This window comes from Mobula hypostoma, chromosome 4 (assembly GCF_963921235.1).
Source record: "Mobula hypostoma chromosome 4, sMobHyp1.1, whole genome shotgun sequence".
In the NCBI taxonomy this organism is placed as follows: domain Eukaryota; kingdom Metazoa; phylum Chordata; class Chondrichthyes; order Myliobatiformes; family Myliobatidae; genus Mobula; species Mobula hypostoma.
In genome coordinates this window covers 26022451-26045407 of record NC_086100.1, presented here as the reverse complement: position 1 = coordinate 26045407, position 22957 = coordinate 26022451, and the positions used below count along the sequence as shown (strand labels likewise).

The 22957-nt window shown below is 43.7% G+C and overlaps 1 protein-coding gene across 3 annotated transcripts in view; it reads right to left on the bottom strand.

The window, feature by feature from the left end:
- The window catches only part of LOC134345188 (transcription factor Dp-2-like), a 273052-nt gene extending 250479 nt beyond the window's left edge, over window positions 1–22573 (bottom strand). For all 3 annotated transcript variants that reach the window (XM_063045426.1, XM_063045429.1, XM_063045431.1), the window contains exon 1: window positions 22147–22573. The gene's annotated coding sequence lies outside the window, so the exon portion shown is untranslated. The remainder of the gene's footprint in view (window positions 1–22146) is intronic.
- Between the last annotated feature and the right edge of the window lie 384 nt (window positions 22574–22957).

Here is a 22957-nt window from a genome sequence, read left to right as displayed (position 1 = left end):
AAATGTGCTAGGTTTTCTAAAATTGACTCCTTCTACCTTAGGCCACGAACTTATCAATCACCCCTTGTACAATGACATTGTTTCATTCAAGATTTTGGGTTGATAATGCTTCCTTTGAATTACATATCTGCAGTGACAGACACCTCCGAATGATCAAACACCTTTGTCACAAAATAATTCACACAAATAGTCTAAAAGCTACTGTGGGCAGCAATCCCAGATACCCAAAGTTAATGCTGTCAGGGCTGTCTCTGAATACTTAAATGTCATAAGTAGACAAAAACTATTGGTTGCCTATACCTGTGACCTTGTTTGATAAGCTAAGTGACAACATCTGTCTGGTCTACCAGCTAGCACTCAAGTCACAATGGTGCAAATACCTTAACCATGTTACACACACACAAAATGCTGGTGGAACACAGCAGGCCAGGCAGCATCACAAGATCACAAGACAAAGGAGCAGAAGTAGGCCATTCGGCCCATTGAGTCTGCTCTGCCACTCCACCTTGAGCTAAACTATTCTCCCATCTACTTCCAATTTCTGGCTTTTTCCCCATATCCCTTGATACCCTGACTAATTAGATACCTATCCATCTCCTCCTTAAACATCCTCAATGATCGGGCCTCCACAGCTGTATGTGGCAACGAATTCCATAAATCCACGACCCTCTGGCTAAAAAAATTTCTCCTCATCTCCGTTTTAAATGGGTACCCTCTAATTCTAAGACTGTGGCCTCTTGTCCTGCACTCACCCATCAAGGGAAACAACCTTCCCACATCTACTCTGTCCAACCCTTTCAACATTCGAAATGTTTCTATGAGATCCCCTCTCATTCTTCTATACTCTAAAGAATACAGTCCAAGAGCCGACAAACACTCATCATATGTTAGCCCCTGCATTCCAGGAATCATCTTCGTAAATCTTCTCTGAACTCTGTCTAACATCAGCACATCCCTTCCAAGATAGGGGGGCCAAAACTGCACACAGTATTCCAAATGAGGTCTCACCAGTGCCCCATAGAGCCTCATCAACACCTCCTTACTCTTATACACTATTCCTCTTGAAATGAATGCCAACATAGCATTCGCTTTCCTTATTGCCAATCTAACCTCGTGTTTAACCTTCAAGGTATCCCTTTGCACTTCTGATTTTTGAATTTTCTCCCCATCTAAATAATAATCTGGCCAATTATTTCTCCTTCCAAAATGTACAACCGTACATTTTTCAACATTGTATCTCATCTGCCATTTCTTTGCCCACTCTCCTAAACTGACCAACTCTCTCTGCAACCTTTCCGTTTCTTCAACACTTCTACAGGAAGAGGTACGGTCGACGTTTCAGGCCGAGACCCTTCGTTAGGACTAACTGAAGGAAGAGCTAGTAAGAGATTTGAAAGGGGGAGGGAGAGGGGGAGATCCGAAATGATAGGAGAAGACAGGAGGGGGAGGGATGGAGCCAAGATCTGGACAGTTGATTGGCAAAAGGGATATGAGAGGATCATGGGACAGGAGGCCCAGGGAGAAGGAAAAGGGGGAGGGGAAGCCCAGAGGATGGGCAAGGGGTATAGACAGAGGGAGAAAAAGGAGAGAGAGAAAAATAATGTGTGTATATAAATAAATAATGGATGTGGTACAAGGGGGAGGTGGGGCATTAGCGAAAGTTTGAGAAGTCAGTGTTCATGCCATCAGATTGGAGGCTACCCAGACGGAATATAAGATGTTGTTCCTCCAACCTGAGTGTGCCTTCATCTTGACAGTAGAGGAGGCCGTGGATTGACATATCAGAATGGGAATGGGACATGGAATTAAAATGTGTGGCCACTGGGAGATCCTGCTTTCTCTGGTGGACAGAGCGTAGGTGATTTCTCTAACTTCCGTTAATGCCCCTCCTCCCCTTCTTACCCCATCCCTTATTTATTTATTTATTTATTTATTTACCCTTTTTTCCCTTCTCTCTCCTTTTTTTTCCTCTCTGTCCCTCTCACAATAACTCCTTGCCTGCTCTCCATCTTCCTCTGGTGCTCCCCTCCCCCTTTCCTTTCCCCCTAGGCCTCCCATCCCATGATCCTCTCCCTTCTCCAGCCTTGTATCCCTTTTGCCAATCAACTTTCCAGCTCTTAGCTCCATCCCTCCCCCTCCTGTCTTCTCCTATCATTTCGGATCTCCCCCTCCCACTTTCAAATCTCTTACTATCTCTTCTTTCAGTTAGTCCTGGCAAAGGGTCTCGGCCCGAAACGTCGGCTATACTTCTTCCTATAGATGCTGCCTGGCCTGCTGAGTTCCTTCAGCATTTTGTGTGTGTTGCTTGAATTTCCAGCATCTGCAGATTTCCTCATGTTTGCAGCCTTAACCATGTTGCCTAGTTTGGTGCAAACCAATTAGCACAATCCCATTGTTTTAATACTTGGTGCTTGCATATGTAATCTTTCAGTCTGTGGAGCAACCTGTGCTTTAATCTTCAATTTACTTCTTGCAGTCACCAAATCAACTGAAGGCTAACTGCAAGCTTCCTGAACTTACTCCATGTACAATAAGAATTGAAACTTGGTTCTTGTTTGAATTAATATCTGCCCATATTCGCATAACTCCAGAACACTCCCTAATTTGCCATCATCACTTATATTTATAGAAGGTGTTTAACAAGTATTTAATTTATTAAAGTATATTAACATTGAGGCCTTTGGTTCAAATGATGTCAGAAAAATCTCCCTCTGAGCCTCTGAAGTAGGAAAGTGAGAAAGTAATACTCAACAGGCATGTTTTTTCAAAGTGGGACAAACTCCAAACTTGGCGGAAAGTGCAAGAATTTCCTGACTTCTATGATTGAGCTGATAGCAGTACAAGTGCTCCCTTGATAAAGCACTCACTCAAACTTTGGATGCACTGCAGTTTTCAATTGGCTCTCAGATCGAATGCATACTTTCCATTGTTTTTCAGTTTGCAATGATTAATCATATCTGGTGCTCACAGTTAAAGGCAGGCAGTGCTGGCCTATAAAAAAATTGCTGACTGGTCAAATGCAACTTGTCAAGAAAAACTACCCCGCATGCAATCGCATTAAACAGATTTCTGTACTTTGCAGTTCCACAAACACCCAACACATGCATCAATCATAAAAGATTCATGCTCCTACATCTTTACAAAAACTTCAGGTCAAGATGGCGACAACCTGTGGTCTCCGTTGAGATCAGGGCTCAGACTTACTTAAGTTTTTAAGTTCATAGCAACAGTTTTAGGGGCAGAGAGGAGAGCTACAGATCAGGTTTGGGTTTAGGGACAAAGATTAGGGGGAGTTAGAGGTCAGGCCTCCACTCCACACTTGAAGGCTAGCAACGTGGATAAGTGACAAAGGACACCTATAGATTTTGGGCTGTCCCAGGTCGGTGGATCCCGGAATCAGGTGACTGTGTGAGCAGGGGGCACGAGGGCCTGTCAGTTAGTTCACCCAGAGTTCAGGGGTCATCCATCATCTAGTCCTGGTGTCATTACCCGAAGGCCGATCGGAAGTCTGCAAGTCAAAGACCAATGGCCGAAGCCTGAAGACTGAAGGACTGTCCATCTGGGTGGGTGGATGAGTGAGCAGGAGAGAAGAAAGAGGCTGGTTTTGCTGCTGTTGTTGTTTTGTTGCCTGTTGGGTTCTGTGTTGTTCCACCAAGCATCATGGGAATGCTATGTTGATGTCAGAATGTGTGGCGACACTTGTGGGCTGCCCCCAGCAAACCCTGTTGGTTGTTAATGCAAACAACGCATTTCACATTAGGTTTCCATGCACATGTGATAAATAAATCTAAATCTGAGAAATAACAAATTATGCATGAAAACCCACTGCAAATGAATACTCAGATCTCAGATTTATTGATAGAACCCTTTTCTGAATCATTACTTGGAAATGAAAGCTACAAGTAACTATAACTAGATTCCCAATTGGCTATTTGCAACCAATGGCCAAGTAATCAGACGACATTGGACAAAACACAGCACCTTGGTTATGCTGCTACTGTACTAAACCATGCTAATCAGATTTGGCCAAGAAATCTTAGCAAAGGACTTCCACAATTGATAACAACATATTTATGTCACCTTCTTTGGTCTTTCCCTTGGGATCAAGGAAGAGTTGCTTCAATTTGTGGTTTTGAGAGTTCTGGTGTGGCTGATAAGATAATTGTAGGAACTATTTACTGAGCCTGGTCGGGTGTAGCTGTGGTACTTTTTTTTTTGGTGATTTCACAGAATCATAAGCACAGAAGGCATCTATCTGAACACAATGCTCCGGAACCATCAGTATATAGAGATCCCAACTGGATAGAGTGCAAAACTAGATCTATTATAGCGGAATGAGACAGAGCAGGTGACAGAAGATTGTTATCGGGGAACACTTGGCATCTAATGATCATAATGCCATTAGTTTCAAGATAAATATGGAGAAGGTTAGGGCTGGTCCTAAGGGTTGAGATTCTAAATTGGCGAAAGGCCAATTTTGGTGGTATCAGAAAGGACATGCAAGTATGGATTGGGGCTGGTTGTTTTCTGGCAAAGGCAAGTGTGAGAACTTCTAAAGTGAAATTTTAAAAGTACAGACTTTGTATGTTCCTTTCAGAATAAAAGGCAAGGATAACAGGGAACCATGGTCAAGAAACCAGGGACTCGATATCTCTCAACATCTGTATAGCAGGTTTTGGCAGGAAGGAGCAAATGAGGTTCTTGGTGAGCCTAAGAAATGCAAAAAATGAGGGGGGCTAAAAGACGGCACAAGGTTGCTCTAGCTGACAAGGAGGAGGAGAATCCTAAGGGCTTCTACAGATACATTAAGAGCAAAGGATAGCAAGGGTCAAGATAGCATTGATCCACTGGATAGAACAGAGTGGTGATCATGTGTGGAGCTGAAAGAGATGGAGGAGATCTTAAGTAGATATTTTGCATCTGTATTTAAATGGGAGACTGACACAGGGTCTATAGAAGTGAGGCAAAGCAGCATTAAGGTCAAGGACCCTGTACAGATTACAGACAAGGAGATACTTACTGTCTTGATGCAAATTAGGGTGGAAAATCCCCAGGGCCTGACACATTTTCCTTTGGACCCTGTGGGAGGCTGGTGCAGAAATTGCAGGGGCTCCTAGCAGAGATATTTAAAATGTCCCTAGGTACGAGTAAATTACTAGACGGTAGCTAATGTTGTTTTATTTAAGAAAGGCACTAAGAATAAACTAGGAAATTATAGGCCGGTGAGCCTGGCCTCCATAGAGTGTAAGTTATTGGAAGGTATTCTAAAGGAGCGGTTATATAGATATTTGGATAAACAAGGACTGATTAAGGATAATCAACATGGCTCTGAATGTGGTAGGCCATGTCTAATCAAGTTTTTTGAGAAAATTAATAGGAAAGCTGATGAAGACATTGCAGTGGATGTTGTCTACGTGGACTTTAGCAAGGCCTTTGACAAGGTCCCGCATGGGAGGTTGGTCAAGAAAGTGCAGTCGCTTGGCATTCAATAAATGGGATTAGACATTAGCTTTGCAGGGGAAGCCAGGGTGGTGTTAGATGGTTGCCTCTAGGACTAGAGGCCTATGACTAGTGGAGTGCACAGAGATCTGTTGCTGTTTGTTATCTATATCAATGATCTGGATGATAATGCTTAGAAGAATAAGGGGGGATTTGATAGAGGTGAACAAAATCATGAGAGGTATAGAAAGGGTAAGTGCAACGAAGCTTTTTCTACTGAGGTTGGGTGAGAGACTAGAACTAGAGGCCATGGGTTAAGGGTGAAAGGTTAAATGTTTAAGGGGAACATCTTCACTCAGAGGGTGGTGTGAGTGTGGAATGAGCTGCCAGCGCATGTGGTGGACGCAAGTTCAATTTCAGCATTTAAGAGAAATTGAGCTAGGTATATATCTGGTAGAGGTATGGAGGGCCATGGTCTGGATGCAGTTTATCGGGACCAAGCCGATTAATATTTCAGCAATAGGCCGAAGGGTCTATTTCTGTGCTGTAATGTTCCATGACTCTATGGTAATCTAGAAACAATTTAGAAGCCAAGAATTCAAATCCCACAAATACAGCAATGGAATTTAAATTATGTTAGCAATCAGTAAATTTAGAGAAGATTCGATGTTCAATCTTTGAATCTAATCAAGACTTTCAAACATTGCGGGGACCCTTTCTGAATGATTTTCAAAACCTTTGATTTGCTGTTAAAGCACAAATGATGACTAACAATCTCTTTTCCTTTTTTTTCTATTAATCAGCTTCGGTCTTGGTAATGGTTTAGATTTTTTTTATATAAAAAGTTATTATTTTTCAATGTTACGAACTAATTGATTTGTACGAATATAGAGGAAGGAGTCTTTATATGCGATTTAGTTTAATGTATTGACATATAGATCTTTTTCCTGTACTCTGTATTCTTATATATAAATTAATAAAAATATTGGAAAAAGGAAAAACAATCAGGAATACACTAATTGGGTTAGTGATGAGGGCTATGAAAACCACTGGTTCATTAACAACCTTCATTGGGAGGGAATATCAACCATCAATATTAGATGACTCCCATGTGGCTTTCTCTGAAATAGCATGACAAACCACTGACCTGTACCATTATCACAACATTCAAACTCAGAAGGATTAAATGGACAGACCACTTGACTTCCATGTAGGCACCAAATTCAGACACAAAGTCATTTCCAGCACAACTTTGCAAAGTCCTCCTCTCAAACATCTGGGAACTGGTGTCTCACTGAGGTGCAGTGCCTCGCAGACTAGACAAGCAAACATCTGGCATAGTTTTGCTTACAGGCAAAGTACCAGACTTCTCCGTCACAAACCTTGGGATTTTAGCCAGTTGGGAAAACCCACCAGATAAGCAGAGCAGTAACACAAATAGGAGGGATAAGCTCTTGGTTACTTTAGCATTGACCTTAGATCCCATGAAGTCACATGGCATTCTATTAAAGACGAGCAAGGGAACGTCCTCTTGAGTAACACTTATCCACCCTCGTTCTTCCACGTTGAGAAAAAATTAAAACTAAACTGAACCTGGGAAGGACATAGAATGTATTCACTCACAAAAATGCCAGACAATGACCACATCTAATAAGACAGTCTAACCACCTACTGTTGGCATTATATTTCCAAGTCAATATCTTCGAGATTACTGCTGACCAGAAACTCAGCTCGACTTGCTGCTACATTCTTGGCCTCTGAACCTACTTTTCCCAGCCTCGATCAATATCACAGCTGAAAGAGCATGTCATTTATTGGACATGTACAATAGTAGTAAGTAATTTACTGTCTGTCACCACTGGGCCTCTCCAGCATCCACAAGAAGCATGATGGAATATTCTCCACTTGTCTGCATGAATGCAACCCCAACAATTCACCATAAATACCTTATCACCCAGACTTGATTTGCATCTTATCCACCATATGCCTCTTGTGGCTATATCGCAAACAAAATGCCAGTGGAACTTAGCAGATCAGGCAGCATCCATGGAAGGGAAAGACTTGTTGACCTTTATTGCCCTCCATAGATGCTGGGTGCCTCCAGCATTTTGAGTAAGTTGCACAAGATTTCCAGCAGAGAACTACAGAATATCTTACGTTTACAGTGGTTATATTGTATACTTCCTACAAAACGAACAACAGCTTATAACCACTCTAAACAATGAACAGCTAGAGTATTCTAACGTCCTAAACCTATAACGACTACCATCAAGGATATAGCAGGTGCAAAGCAACATCACCATCAAATTCAAACAAATCACTGTGGGATCCAAATCCTGGAAATCTCTAACCACCTATGCCATTAATTAGAAGGACAACTGAAGTTGAAAAAGATCTTCTCAACAGTAGTTAGGGATGGGCAGTAATACTGGCTTTACCAACAAAACAGGTGGATTAAAGAAATTTTAATTGCACAACAACATACATCAAAGTTGCTGGTGAACGCAGCAGGCCAAGCAGCATCTATAGGAAGAGGCGCAGTCGACGTTTCAGGCCGAGACCCTTTATCAGGACTAACTGAAGGAAGAGTGAGTAAGGGATTTGAAAGCTGGAGGGGGAGGGGGAGATGCAAAATGATAGGAGAAGACAGGAGGGGGAGGGATAGAGCCAAGAGCTGGACAGGTGATAGGCAAAAGGGGATACGAGAGGATCATGGGACAGGAGGCCTAGGGAGAAAGACGGGGGGGGGTGACCCAGAGGATGGGCAAGAGGTATATTTAGAGGGACAGAGGGAGAAAAAGGAGAGTGAGAGAAAGAATGTGTGCATAAAAATGAGTAACAGCTGGGGTACGAGGGGGAGGTGGGGCCTAGCGGAAGTTAGAGAAGTCAATTTTCATGCCATCAGGTTGGAGGCTACCCAGACGGAATATAAGGTGTTGTTCCTCCAACCTGAGTGTGGCTTCATCTTTACAGTAGAGGAGGCCGTGGATAGACATGTCAGAATGGGAATGGGATGTGGAATTAAAATGTGTGGCCACTGGGAGATCCTGCTTTCTCTGGCGGACAGAGCGTAGATGTTCAGCAAAGCGGTCTCCCAGTCTGCGTCGGGTCTCACCAATATATAAAAGGCCACATCGGGAGCACCGGACGCAGTATATCACCCCAGTCGACTCACAGGTGAAGTGATGCCTCACCTGGAAGGACTGTTTGGGGCCCTGAATGGTGGTAAGGGAGGAAGTGTAAGGGCATGTGTAGCACTTGTTCCGCTTACACGGATAAGTGCCAGGAGGGAGATCAGTGGGGAGGGATGGGGGGGACGAATGGACAAGGGAGTTGTGTAGGGAGCGATCCCTGCGGAATGCAGAGAGAGGGGGGAGGGAAAGATGTGCTTAGTGGTGGGATCCCGTTGGAGGTGGCGGAAGTTACGGAGAATAATATGTTGGACCCGGAGGCTGGTGGGGTGGTAGGTGAGGACCAGGGGAACCCTATTCCTAGTGGGGTGGTGGGAGGATGGAGTGAGAGCAGATGTACGTGAAATGGAGGAGATGCGTTTAAGAGCAGAGTTGATAGTGGAGGAAGGGAAGCCCCTTTCTTTAAAAAATGAAGACATCTCCCTCGTCCTAGAATGAAAAGCCTCATCCTGAGAGCAGATGCGGCGGAGACGGAGGAATTGCGAGAAGGGGATGGCGTTTTTGCAAGAGACAGGGTGAGAAGAGGAATAGTCCAGATAGCTGTGAGAGTCAGTAGGCTTATAGTAGATATCAGTGGATAAGCTGTCTCCAGAGACAGAGACAGAAAGATCTAGAAAGGGGAGGGAGGTGTCGGAAATAGACCAGGTAAACTTGAGGGCAGGGTGAAAGTTGGAGGCAAAGTTAATAAAGTCAACGAGTTCTGCATGCGTGCAGGAAGCAGCGCCAATGCAGTCGTCGATATAGCGAAGGAAAAGTGGGGGACAGATACCAGAATAGGCACGGAACATAGATTGTTCCACAAACCCAACAAAAAGGCAGGCATAGCTAGGACCCATACGGGTGCCCATAGCTACACCTTTAGTTTGGAGGAAATGGGAGGAGCAAAAGGAGAAATTATTAAGAGTAAGGACTAATTCCGCTAGACGGAGCAGAGTGGTGGTAGAGGGGAACTGATTAGGTCTGGAATCCAAAAAGAAGCGTAGAGCTTTGAGACCTTCCTGATGGGGGATGGAAGTATATAAGGACTGGACATCCATGGTGAAAATAAAGCGGTGGGGGCCAGGGAACTTAAAATCATCGAAAAGTTTAAGAGCGTGAGAAGTGTCACGAACATAGGTCGGAAGGGATTGAACAGCTGGGTGGCCGGGTTGAGATAGGCCTTTACCAAAGGAGGTGTAAGGTGCTCCTTAGTCATAGTCATAGTCATATTTTATTGATCCCCGGGGGAAATTGGTTTTCGTTACAGTTGCACCATAAATAATAAATAGTCATAGAACCATAAATAGTTAAATAGTAATATGTAAATTATGCCAGTAAATTATGAAATAAGTCCAGGACCAGCCTATTGGCTCAGGGTGTCTGACCCTCCAAGGGAGGAGTTGTAAAGTTTGATGGCCACAGGCAGGAATGACTTCCTATGATGCTCTGTGCTGCATCTCGGTGGAATGAGTCTCTGGCTGAATGTACTCCTGTGCCCACCCAGTACATTATGTAGTGGATGGGAGACATTGACCAAGAAGGCATGCAACTTAGACAGCATCCTCTTTTCAGACACCACTGTCAGAGATTGCAGTTCCATCCCCACAACATCACTGGCCTTACGAATGAGTTTGTTGATTCTGTTGGTGTCTGCTACCCACAGCCTGCTGCCCCAGCACACAACAGCAAACATGATCGCACTGGCCACCACAGACTCGTAGAACATCCTCAGCATCGTCCGGCAGATGTTAAAGGACCTCAGTCTCCTCAGGAAATAGAGACGGCTCTGAACCTTCTTGTAGACAGCCTCAGTGTTCTTTGACCAGTCCAGTTTATTGTCAATTCATATCCCCAGGTATCTGTAATCCTCCACCATGTCCACACTGACCCCCTTGATGGAAACAAGGGTCACCGGTACCTTAGCTCTCCTCAGGTCTACCACCAGCTCCTTAGTCTTTTTCACATTAAGCTGCAGATAATTCTGCTCACACCATGTGACAAAGTTTCTTACCGTAGCCCTGTACTCAACCTCATCTCCCTTGCTGATGCATCCTACTACGGCAGAGTCATCCGAAAACTTCTGAAGATGACAAGACTCTGTGCAGTAGTTGAAGTCCGAGGTGTAAATGGTGAAGAGAAAGGGAGACAAGACAGTACCCTGTGGAGCCCCAGTGCTGCTGATCACTCTGTCGGACACACAGTGTTGCAAGCACACGTATTGTGGTCTGCCAGTCAGGTAATCAAGAATCCATGATACCAGGGATTCTCCCCCCATTAGCCTGTAGGTTACCTTTGGGTAAGGTATAGCACTTGCTTAGCCACACCCCCCCCCACCCCGATCAGGGTCATGTGAAGCCATGGGAGAAGACTGTGGATGGTCGTATGAGCAGCTGGTGCATATCACAAATCCTGGTTATGGCACCAGGCAGACAATCTCTGAAGAGTATTGATATTAGCTGGGGTCACCCGCCTTGTAAAGACACTGACCAGCAGAAGGCAATGGCAAGCCACTTCTGTAGAAAAATTTGCCAAGAACAATCATGGTCATGGATAGAGAAGACCATGATCGGCTAGATCATACCACACATCACATAACAAACGAATGATTTGCACAGCATATTTCTCCATCAGTTCTACCAATTACAAAGCAAAAAGTTACCCGTTTCCCAGTTATGCTGTCCAAATTATCTACAGCACTCTTATTAAAAATACATTCATTTTACGTTCCAGAATGAGATGACTATCCTCACTATTGCACAAAATAGGTCCTAGCAAATCTAAATCAGAGTGAGTGGCTGTGCTTTCCCCATTATTTATTATTTAGGGATACAGCCCCTTTGTTCATTTGAGCCAGGCTGCCCCAACAAGCCCACAACCCGATTAACTTTGACCTAATCATGGGACAATTTACCTACCTGATAAGCCTTTAGATTGTGGGAGGGAACTGGAGTACCCGGGGACATTCCATGGGGAGGACATACAGAATGGTGCTGGAATTGAACTCTGAACTCCAGAGCCCCCCAAGCTGTAACAGCAATGTGCTACTACTCTCTGCAATCGCTGTAAGCGATCCGGTGCTTTTGCTATCTCTGAGGAAATCTGTCGTGGCTAAGAGCAAGGTTGGGAAACGGAGTGCGCAGCCTAAAGGCAGAGCGCAAACACATGAACGGCTTCAATTCTCGACCAACTCAACCATTAAAGCATTGCGCAAGACTGAACTCAACAAAGACGGGAGCAGAAGCTGAGCGAGTGTCAGGCTCCATGTGTCTGTGTTTGACCGGCCTCACTCTCCCTCCTACTCTCTGCTGCTGCAGGAAGATGCAGGAGTCTTGGACCTTCGGTAAGGTTTGATCGGCACGGTTTGCGAATTGCTTTTAGAGAACTCTGCGGTTCATGTTATATATGTTTCGGATCACTCCTTTTTTCAACTGCTATTTTGTGCGATTTTGAACAGGTTGAACTGGCTCTGCGGGTTGCATTCAACGAACGACACAGTGCAAAATTGAACTGATCTAAACCGAACATGCCTAGACTGCTTCAAGGACTCTATGGTTTGTTGTTTGATGTTCTGTGTGTTATTTGCTCATTTTTTTGCTGTTTATGGATTTGTTCTTTTTTTTTGCGAGTTGGGTGTTAGATGTTTTCTTTGAACAGACTCTATGGTGTTTCTTTGCTCCTGACTGTCTGCGTGAAGACTAATCTCAGGGTTGTATCCTGCATATACACTTTGATAATAAATGTACTTTGAATCTTTAACTGATACACCACCATGGTGCCTATTATATTACAATAAGCATTTGATTGCACCTGCACTTCTGCACTCTCACTATGAATTCAAATTTTGAGCATTAATTATTTTACCCTTTCCTCAATTCCCTTCTCACACTGCAGTTTGACTGTGACCTGCTGTTTATATAATTGACTGAGTCCCATTCCCTGCTATTTCCCTCCAGTGGCTACTATTTAATTCTACCTCCAACCGACACAGTCAAAACATCTTATTTAAAAAGTAGAAGGAACAGTTAAACATAACTAATAACACAGGTGCACTCGAGGCCCAGAGCACGTGTGGCTTGAAAAGCTTGCTTCAACTAAAAACATTTCCTTTACCAACATCTTTGTGGTTCATCTCGGGTGCTTCTCACCTGATTGCACATTAACTGCTTATCAGTTAATACTCCACCAGCATAATAAGAATCCAATTTCACAATGCCAGCAAAACACCCAAATTATTCTGTGATTTTACGATCCAAATTTCCTTTCCCAAAGTTGTAGCTTTATTTTTTCACAGCCCCTGTGGCAATCAGGGCAACTCTTTGCCTCGGAATCCCATAACCAGTTAAAACCAGGAACAACTGAGCTGCACCTTGCCCAAGGGTGGGTGACTGCAGACTGGCGGAGGGAAGGAGCATCGTAAACCTCCCTTGGTAGAGGTGGTAAGAAGGTCATTAGGGCACTCCTTCCATAATCTGGTCCTATCCTCTGGAGTACCCAATGAGGCAGGGTGGAGATACATCTCTACCATAGGAGCTATAAGGCACTCCTTCCCTCCACTAGCTTGCAGGTCACCTGTGGGCAGGGTGTAGTATCTATTTAGCCACCGCCCCCAATCAGGGTCACGAGAGCAGGTGATAGATGGTTGTATGAGCAGCCGGTGGAGATCACAAACCCTGGTTATGTGACCACTGACATCAGGCAGACAATCTCTGAAGAGTATTGATAATGGCTGGGGTCACCTGTCTTGTAAAGACGCCACCCAGAAGCCAATGGCAAATCACCTCTATAGAAAAATTTGTCGAAAACAATCACGGTCATGGATAGAGACAGACAGAAGACCATGATCACCTACATCATAGGACATGACGAATAACGATGATGACCCAATGTGTGCTTCCGCCCCTGATAGTCCTTTAGTTAGCCAAGAAAAATCATACAAGTGATACCATAGTAGGGCAGCACGGTAGCGTAGTGGTACAATGCTTTACAGTACCAGCGACCCGGGTTCAATTCCCGTCACTGCCTGTAAGAAGATTGTGCGTTCTCCCTGCTACCAGGTGGGTTACCTCCGGGTGCTCCGGTTTCCTCCACAGTCCTAATACATAGGCCAGGATTAAATTGGGGGGTTGCTGGGTGGCGCAGCTCGAAGGGCCAGAAGGGCCTCCTGCGCACTGTCTGTCAATAAATAAATAAACATCAGATGCTGGGGATCCAGAGTAACACACACAAAATGCTGGCGGAACTCAGCAGGTCAGGCAACATCTATCATGAGCAACAGATGATTTTTTTTTTCTGGTGGCTAGAAAGCGGCCTGTGATTTCTTCAAGATGGGGGTCCTTAGCCACCATCCACTCTTAGCCACATCTTTCCAGCACCCAGGACATGCCCTTTTCTCATTGTTACCATCAGGAAGGAGGTACAGAAGCCTGAAGGCACACACTCAGCGATTCAGGAACAGCTTCTTCCCCTCTGCCATCCGATTTCTGAATGGACACTGAACCCTTGATCACAAACTCACCACTTCTTTTTCTCTTTTTGTGCTACTTATTTAATTTTTAAAAAATATACATCTACTTTTACTGTAATTCACTGTTTTCATGATTATGTATTGCAATGCACTGCTGCCACATAATGACAGATTTCACGACATGCCAGTGATATTAAACCTGATGCTGATCATTGGTGAGACAGAAGAGGTGCCGGGGCAGGTAAAACAGCACTGATCACATTATTATTAATTCTGTAGACTAATTAAAGGATTTGCTTATCATGCATCAGACTCTCCAAACACTCAGGACACTACAGTGACATTCAGGGACCCAGCCTGCAGTCAATGTCTGACTAGAATCCTTCAGTCAAGAAGCCCTGCTTTAAAGAGGCCATCCAGACCCAAGTGAGGGCGGAGACGTGACTAACTACGATAACAAGGTTGAGCTGGAATATGTAATGGGGAAACTGAAACACATATCTGAGCCAAGATATGAAGACAATAGAGTGTTGACACACTATGCTGAATTAGCTGATGCCAGTTCATAAATGAATTTAGCAATCGCTGGTTACAATTCCCCAATCCTCCTTCATATTGTAACTTGGAATGGCTTACGGCAGCTAATGAGAGGAAAAAAATACTCAGCCAAATGACAGCAGCATTCAAAGGGCAGGTAATCATTTCCCTTTACTCTATCCTCTACGTTCCGTTTCTTTTAAATCGTTACCACCCTTCCAAGTTTCAGAAGTTATGTCATGACCTTCATTCCCTCTTACTTCCAACCCTTGTTGAGCAGCTATTTATCTGTCCCCGCATCCAGTCCGATCTCTCTATCCACTCAAAACCCTACTGATTTTGTTGGACCTTCTTGACGCATACTCATCCTCACATCAGCCCGACATAAATCCTCAAACACCCAAGTCAGGTTCTGTTCCAGAGCGTCCACTTCTGATTGGCTACTGTCGTTGGCCTATCCTCTAAGCACTTCTGATGCTCATCTCCCTCCTGCAACCCATTTCAAAGCCCCTGACCGACTCACAGCCCAATGCTATCATACAACTACACATGCACTGCCACCAGCGAGAGAAGCTGGCTTACTTTCCTTGGAACACTCACAACATGCTGGAGGAACTCAGCAGGTCGGGCAGCATCCATGGAAAAGATCGGTTGATGTTTTGGGCCAGAACCTGAAACATCGCCTGATCTTTTCCATGGATGCTGCCCGACCTGCTGAGTTCCTCCAGCGTGTTGTGAGTGTTGCTTTGACCCAAGCATCTGCAGATTATTTTGTGTTTACTTTCCTTGGATACTGTTTCATCATCCTTCCAAAATAACACTGCACAATCAGAATCAGGTTTAATATCACTGACATGTCATGAAATTTGTTATTTTGCGGCAGCATTACAGTGCAATACACAAAAAATACTATAAATTATAATAAGAACTATATATTATGAAGAGAATGAAAATAGTGAGGTAATGTTCATGGGTTGGTTCATTGTGCATTCTGAAATCTGATGGCAAGGGGAAGAAGCTATTCCAAAAATGTTCAGTATGTGTCTTCAGGCTCCTGTACTTTCTTTCCGATAACAGTAACAAGAAGAGAACACGTCCTGGATGATGGGGGTCCTGAAGACGTCCTCAATGCTGGAGGGGCTACGTGTTCAGCACCAGTTAAGTTGGCAGAAATTTTATCTACATAAATCAACATTTCTAGGCTAACAGTTCCGATCAATGCTGAGTTCAGCCTTAAGAGGAGCTGACTTTTAGATGAGATTTTAAACTGAGAATGTCATTAGAAGCCTCACTTCGTCTCAAAAATGGTTTTAGAAGACTCCAATGCAGAATTTGAAAAAGGGGCAACTGATTTGTCCCTGAATCCTTAGCCAAGTATTTATCCTGTATTCAAATACAAATTAACTAATTACTGACTGTGAGAGCTTGCTTTCTGCAAATTAGCTCCCTTTACCAGAAGGCCCAAACGTACATCATTAGCTGTAGAATGTTCTAAAGAAGAATGAATGGTGCCACAGAAGTGCAGACCCTCTGTTTTTTTGGTATAAAAAGCCGATGGTTAAATGCTGAACAAATGTTCTCCTCCTCACTGATGATCAACACTGGTGCACCTCAGGGTTGTGTGCTTAGCCCACTGCTCTACTCTCTGTATACACGTGACTGTGTGGCTAAGCATAGCTCAAATACCTTCTATAAATTTGCTGATGATACAACCATTGTTGTAGAGTCTCAGGTTGAGATGAGAGGGCTAACTAGTGGAGTGGTGTCACAGTAACAACCTTACACTCAACAATTGTGGACTTCAGGAAGGGTAAGATGAAGGAACACATACCAATCCTCACAGAGAGATCAGAAGTGGAGAGAGTGAGCAGCTTCAAGTTCCTGGGTGTCAAGATCTCTGAGGATCTAACCTGGTCCCAACATATTGATGCGGTTATAAAGAAGGCAAGACAGCGGCTATACTTCATTAGGAGTTTGAAGAGATTTGGTATGTCAACAAACACACTCAAAAACATCTATAGATGTACCATGGAGAGCATTCTGACAGGCTGCATCACTGTCTGGTATGGGGGGGAGGGGGGGGCTACTGCACAGGACTGAAAGACGCAGAGGGTTGTAAATTTAGTCCGCTCCATCTTGGATACTAGCCTACAAAGTACCCAGGGCATCTTCAAGGAGCAGTGTCTCAGAAAGGCAGCGTCCATTAATTAGGATCCCCAGCACCCAGGACATGCCTTTTTCTCACTGTTAACATCAGGTAGGAGGTACAGAAGCCTGAAGGCACCCACTCAGTGATTCAGGAACAGCTTTTTCCCCTCTGCTATTCGATTCCTAAATGGACATTGAACCCGCGAACACTACCTCACATTTTTAATATATATTATTTCTGCTTTTTGCATGATTTTTAATCTATTCAATACACATATACTGTAATTGATTTACTTATTTATTTTTTTCTTCTTCTATATTATGTATTGCATTGAACTGCTGTTGCTAAGCTAACAAATTTCACTACACATGCCGGTGATAATAAACCTGATCCTGATTCTGAATCCGTCTTTCCTCTCTAGTGTCAAGGTCAAGCTGCTGCTTCATCATCAGCTTAAAGGCCTCGAGTCCAGAGGCCTACTTCAGGTCAGACACCCAGTGTAAGAGTGAACAGAACAATTAACCAAGATTGATTAACTAAGCGATTAACTGAGGGGATTTCAGTGGGCAAAATAAAACCAATTTCACTGGAAACTTGCTAAGACATCTGCTTTAGCTGGTCAGTGAAGATTACATTGGAATCTAGTTTTTGCAACCACAGGTTCTGAGGCATGAAATTTTCAAAAAAAAAAAATTACCAGCTGCTGTGCTGCATCAGTTCATAATCCGTAACCAGCATCTAGTGGTTACTGCAGCATTTATGCAGCTGGTAACTGAATACGTTGGGTTTAGTCACTCAGCCTTTTGTAGTATATTGCCACCGTTACAGTTGTGTGTGTGTGTGTGTGTGTGTGTGTGTGTGTGTGTGTGTGTGTGTGTGTGTCTAACTTGCTACAAGTCAGCTGGATCCATTGAGGAAGATGGGGAGAAGTTCAGAACAGGAGTTCAGCATCAGTTCTTTGAGCAAACACGACTTGCATTTCTACAGTACTATTTGCATCAAATATCCAGAGCGCCACCTAGTCAAGGGCAAAACACAGTCGTTATGTTTAAAGTCCGCAAAGCACACTGTGCAGAATAAAAGTTGCTGGTGAACGCAGCAGGCCAGGCAGCATCTCTAGGAAGAGGTACAGTCGACGTTTCAGGCCGAGACCCTTCGTCAGGACTAACTGAAGGAAGAGTTAGCAAGAGATTTGGAAGGGGGAGGGGGAGGGGGAGATCCAAAATGATAGGACAGAAGGGGGAGGGATAGAGCAAAGAGCTGGACAGGTGATTGGCAAAAGGGATATGAGAGGATCATGGGATTGAAAGGGGGAGGGAGGAAAGCCCAGAGGATGGGCAATAATAGATAGGGTATGAGGGGGAGGTGGGGCATTAATGGAAGTTAGAGAAGTCAATGTTCATGCCATCAGGCTGGAGGCGACCCAGATGAAATATAAGGTGTTGTTCCTCCAACCTGAGTGTGGCTTCATCTTTACAGTAGAGGAGGCCGTGGATAGACATATCAGAAAGGGAATGGGACATGGAATTAAAATGTGTAGCCAGTGGGAGATCCTGCTTTCTCAGTGTTGCTTGAAATTCCAGCATCTGCAGATTTCCTCATGTTTGCTGTGCAGAATAAGCTTGGTTTTCCCTCAACCCTCCATGGATTCCTTCCAAGGTGCATGCATGACTCTCCAAATACACGTCTGGGGCACCTGGTTGCATATTGATATTTGCACTCACCCTTTTACGATTGTGCTTTGAAATACACAGCATTGAAAGGGTTTTTGATGTATTCCACCTCCTGATACACATTTCTTTGGCTTTCAGCAATACAAAAACACTAGCCTGTCTTACCAATCAGTCCACTGTGGCACTTCAAAACCATCTGCCACCTTTTCCTACCCCCCTCAATATCTTTTAGTTATTAACAATCTCACACTCACATTTCAAATTAAAGACCAACATAGTATTAATCGTTATTTGCCGAATTCCATATTGTTACAGACTTCTTTATGCAGAACGATATTCAAACTTCATTCCTGAAAGGTTTGCCTTTGATTTTTAGATTAATTCAAGGAGCCAGCCACGAGAGCGTTCCTCTGCACCATCGGTCTCCCTTTGATATTATAAAATTATTGACCTTCTTTTAACCTTCCATTCCCCAAATCTTTCAAATTAGAGCCATTTGTAGTGATGGGGGTGTCCCATGGTCATTCCACCATGATTGTAATAAATTTGGAACTACAACTATGCACCAACATGGATGCGAGGCACAAAAGAATAAAAGTTTGTAAGCTTAACTATTCTGTTAACACCTGTGCAGAATATTATCAGTAGGCGAATACATATTCTGAACAGAAACATTTACCATCTATAATATACCCAAAACTCAAAAGCCACATTTTAAGATGTTGGCTTTCAACTTGTATGCAGTTTCACTTGACAACTGTCTAATGGACCAAATTCAAACCGCTGTTAGAGCAATCGCTCTTGGTCATTACATCAAACTGCGAGACAGAGTAGCTGTCAAGCCTACAACCAGTTTTTTTTTAACCCAGCTCCTGATTCAATCTGCTAGTAAGCACAAAGAGAGTCAGTATCTGGCATAGCATTGATCATTTTTGCTCCTTGTTTTATTCATTGCTCCAGGATACTCAAACAATTTGGTCAAAGTTATGTTTTACTTTCCTGTTTCAAATTTTTGAGAGTCAGTTTCTTCACAAGACTCTTCTCGAGCTTCTGCTAGAATTGTAGAGTCACGGAGTCATGCACCATGGAAGTGAGCAGTTTAGCTCAACTGGTCCAAGATTCACATCTATCTAAGCAACACAAACGAAACGCTGGAGGAGCTTAGCAGGCCAGGCAGCATCTATGGAAAAGAGTGAACAGTCGACGTTTCCCGCTCAGAACCTTCATCTGGACTGGAAGAAAGGATGAGAAGTGAGAGCAAGGTCGCGGGAGGGGAGGAAGAAGAACAAGGTGATGGGTGATAGGTGAAACAGGGAGAGTGGGAGGGGATGAAGCTGGGAAGTTGACTGGTGAAAGAGATAAAGGACTGGAGAAGGCGGAATCTGATAGGAACAGACAGAATTCCATGGAAGAAAGGGAAGGGGGAGGAGCACCAGAGGAAGCTAATGGGCAGATAAGGAGATAAGGTGAGAGAGGGAAATGGGAATGGGGAATGGTTCAGGAGAGGGGGTGAGCAATTGGCAGAAATTGGAGAAATCGATGTTCATGCCATCAGATTGGAGGCTACCCAGATGGAATACAAAGTGTTGCTCCTCTAACCTGAGCGTGGTCTCATCACGGTAGAAGAGGAGGCCAGGGACTGACATGTTGGAATGGGAATGGGAAGTAGAATGGAAATGGATGGACGAGAGGAGATCCCACTTTTTCAGACGGATGAAGCATCTGCAGATCTTCTTGTGTTCACATCAATCTAAGCTAGTCCCATTGCCCACGTATGGCCCACATCTCTCAAAACTCTTCCCACGTACCAGGCCAGGTACCTTTTATTCCTTAAGATACCAAGAGGAACCTATTCAAACAGACATTGAATACCTATACCCTTTCCAGCTGACACAAAGACATTAAATAAAACTCAAGATCAGCATTTTATCTAGTTGGATACAAACTTTTGCAATATCCATATCCTGTCACCAACTCAGCAAGCATACAAAAAAAAACAAAGAGGCATATATTTGACTTCAGAATACCACTTTTGCTATTTTAATGTGCACAACCGAGTAGCTAAAGTCATATATAAGACTACGCCCAGCTATAGTTCTAAAGTTCGGCTGAAATAGCTTAACTTGCAAAAGAGCGAACACCAGTAGACACAGATTCCCTAATATAGAGGGCATAAACTCGCCTTGAATTCCTACTCTCACCTTTGGGTGAAGTCAGCAAAAGGTGGAAACAGAATGTAATGCCTTTTGTAAAGTTATAACCTTCTGCACTTGAAGCTGATTTTCAGAGTTACTGGACGGAGGCTTGGGAGAGGGGTCAACAATCACTAACAGAACCACACTATCCAAGGAAGCTTTCCTTTCGAAGAAAAAACGAGAGAGAATTTGGAAATAGAAGTCAGAGTGGGGTGATTGATGCAGATTCAGATCATGCATACGCTTTTCAACCCACGTAAATCTCAGTTTTGAATAATTTTTTACTTCCAGTGCCGTGCTGATTTCTCATTTCTGGAGTACATCCCAGGTGTAGACAGTTCCATGGTAACGTCACTGCATTCGCATACTCCCAAACCTCCCTCCCTCCGAGTTTAGAGCCCAATAGTCGTACTATTCACACTTCCATAACCGTAACTTTAAATAATCATTTTTAGCACTACCAGAGAATACTTTGACATATATTAGGGTTAAACATAATCATCGCATATCGACTCCTAACCTTCCCCAATCCCTTTCAGATGTCCAGAGCACTCAAACACCTGGCAGCATACAAACAGTACTTCTGTTTTCGGGTAATGTAGTAACCCATCCGAACACGAAAAGGAGCACGTTATACTGAAACTTTGTCAGGAAGTATATATATTGAACTTTCTGATCCCCTCTTCTCTCCACCCTCTGATATTTCACTCTGCATGTTTTGTTTTGGTAAAAGGAATCAACGGATCAAGAATGTTCTGACGGAAGAAGCAACTTATTTTTATCGCATAGCAGTGGCTGTAGTTTGGATCAAGCAACTAATTAAATAGCAAATGCTTCACGTACTGGCCGATCTCCACACGAAGATGCTTATGGCCTTGCCAAGAAATAAGACTCCCAAGAAGAGCAAAATGGGTAACAAGTAAACTTCTCTGATTAACTTTGGCCACCTAACAAAAATGTTGAAATGCACATTCTTATAAGAAATTAATTTAAATTAAAGCGCTTTTATTTTCAAATCAGCAAAAGGAGCAAGTTTCAACATGGACAGCCAAAATAAATGCATTCATTAAATTGTTATTTTACTCCCTTTCCAGGACCTATAAAACTTCAAGTTAGATTTAAAACATGCCTTTAAAATCAAAAAGGAAACGAGCAAAATTGGACCAACTATGTACGTATTCTATAACAATCTGATTAACAAGTTTACTATACCTAACCAGAAAAAAAATACACGAAATTTTCTGCACTCGTTTTTAAAACCGAGGACGAAGATTAAAGACTGACATATTAAATGCATTTACTGACAAGAATAAACGATATCCAAAACTATGCTTTCCACCGCTGTCGGGGGGAGGAGCTTACCAATAATAATAAAAACATTAATTTTCCGAGTTTCTTTAAATGCATGGCCTTACAAAGTCTACGTGCTCATATTTTTGTCCCAAAGATCACTTATTCTCGTGTACGCACGTCCTCCCCACCCTGCTTCTCGGGCAGATAAACTGCATCAGTCACTCACCATCACTCTATCTGCTCCAAGAAGTCGCCGGGAAGTTGGCAGCAATCAGCTGGCACAATCTGTCACCAGCTCCTGCCAAAGACGGAGAGGTTTCAAACAAAAACAGAAAACCTCTACACTAGCCCTCTATCAATTAGATTTCCGGATTCACAAGGAAAAACGAAAAGGAAACGTCGAACTACGATGTCAAAACAGAAACAAACTTTTGTTCTTAAAAACACTCATTTCTAATATTTGTATATTGAGAAATAAAGACGATTTTCTTCTTTTAATAAATCCTTTCCAAAAAAAAGTCCTGAAATTTCATGCGCTACTTCAACGTAGATATTATTAAGAGAATCAGCCGCCAATTAAATGTTTCAAATAAAACAAAAATTAATACAAACACAAAATGAGGGAGCTTCAATGTAACAACATCCAGCCAGGCAGCCCTCGCGCTCCCGCCTCCCAGCCGCCGCACGCACCCACTTCTCATTGGACGGCCGCCGCACGCATCCACTCCTCATTGGACGGCCTCCGCATGCGTCGCAGAAGCGCCCCGACCACTTGGACGCTCTATCCTCAGAACTCGCAGCTGATTGGACCTTGGCATTCTGTATGTAAACGAATGGTTACAGCGCGGCCTGAATGGATACAAAGGCAGCGCGCGGCGGCCCAGGGCATCGGTGGGGCAGAGGCCAGTCAGAGGAATACACAGGGCAGGGAGACGAACGATTGAAGTAGACGGGGGCAAACTGACCAAGAGGGCTAAAGTGATAGTTGTGACACAAAACTGGCCCCAAAGGGTACAGAGAGAGCACACGGCGGCCCA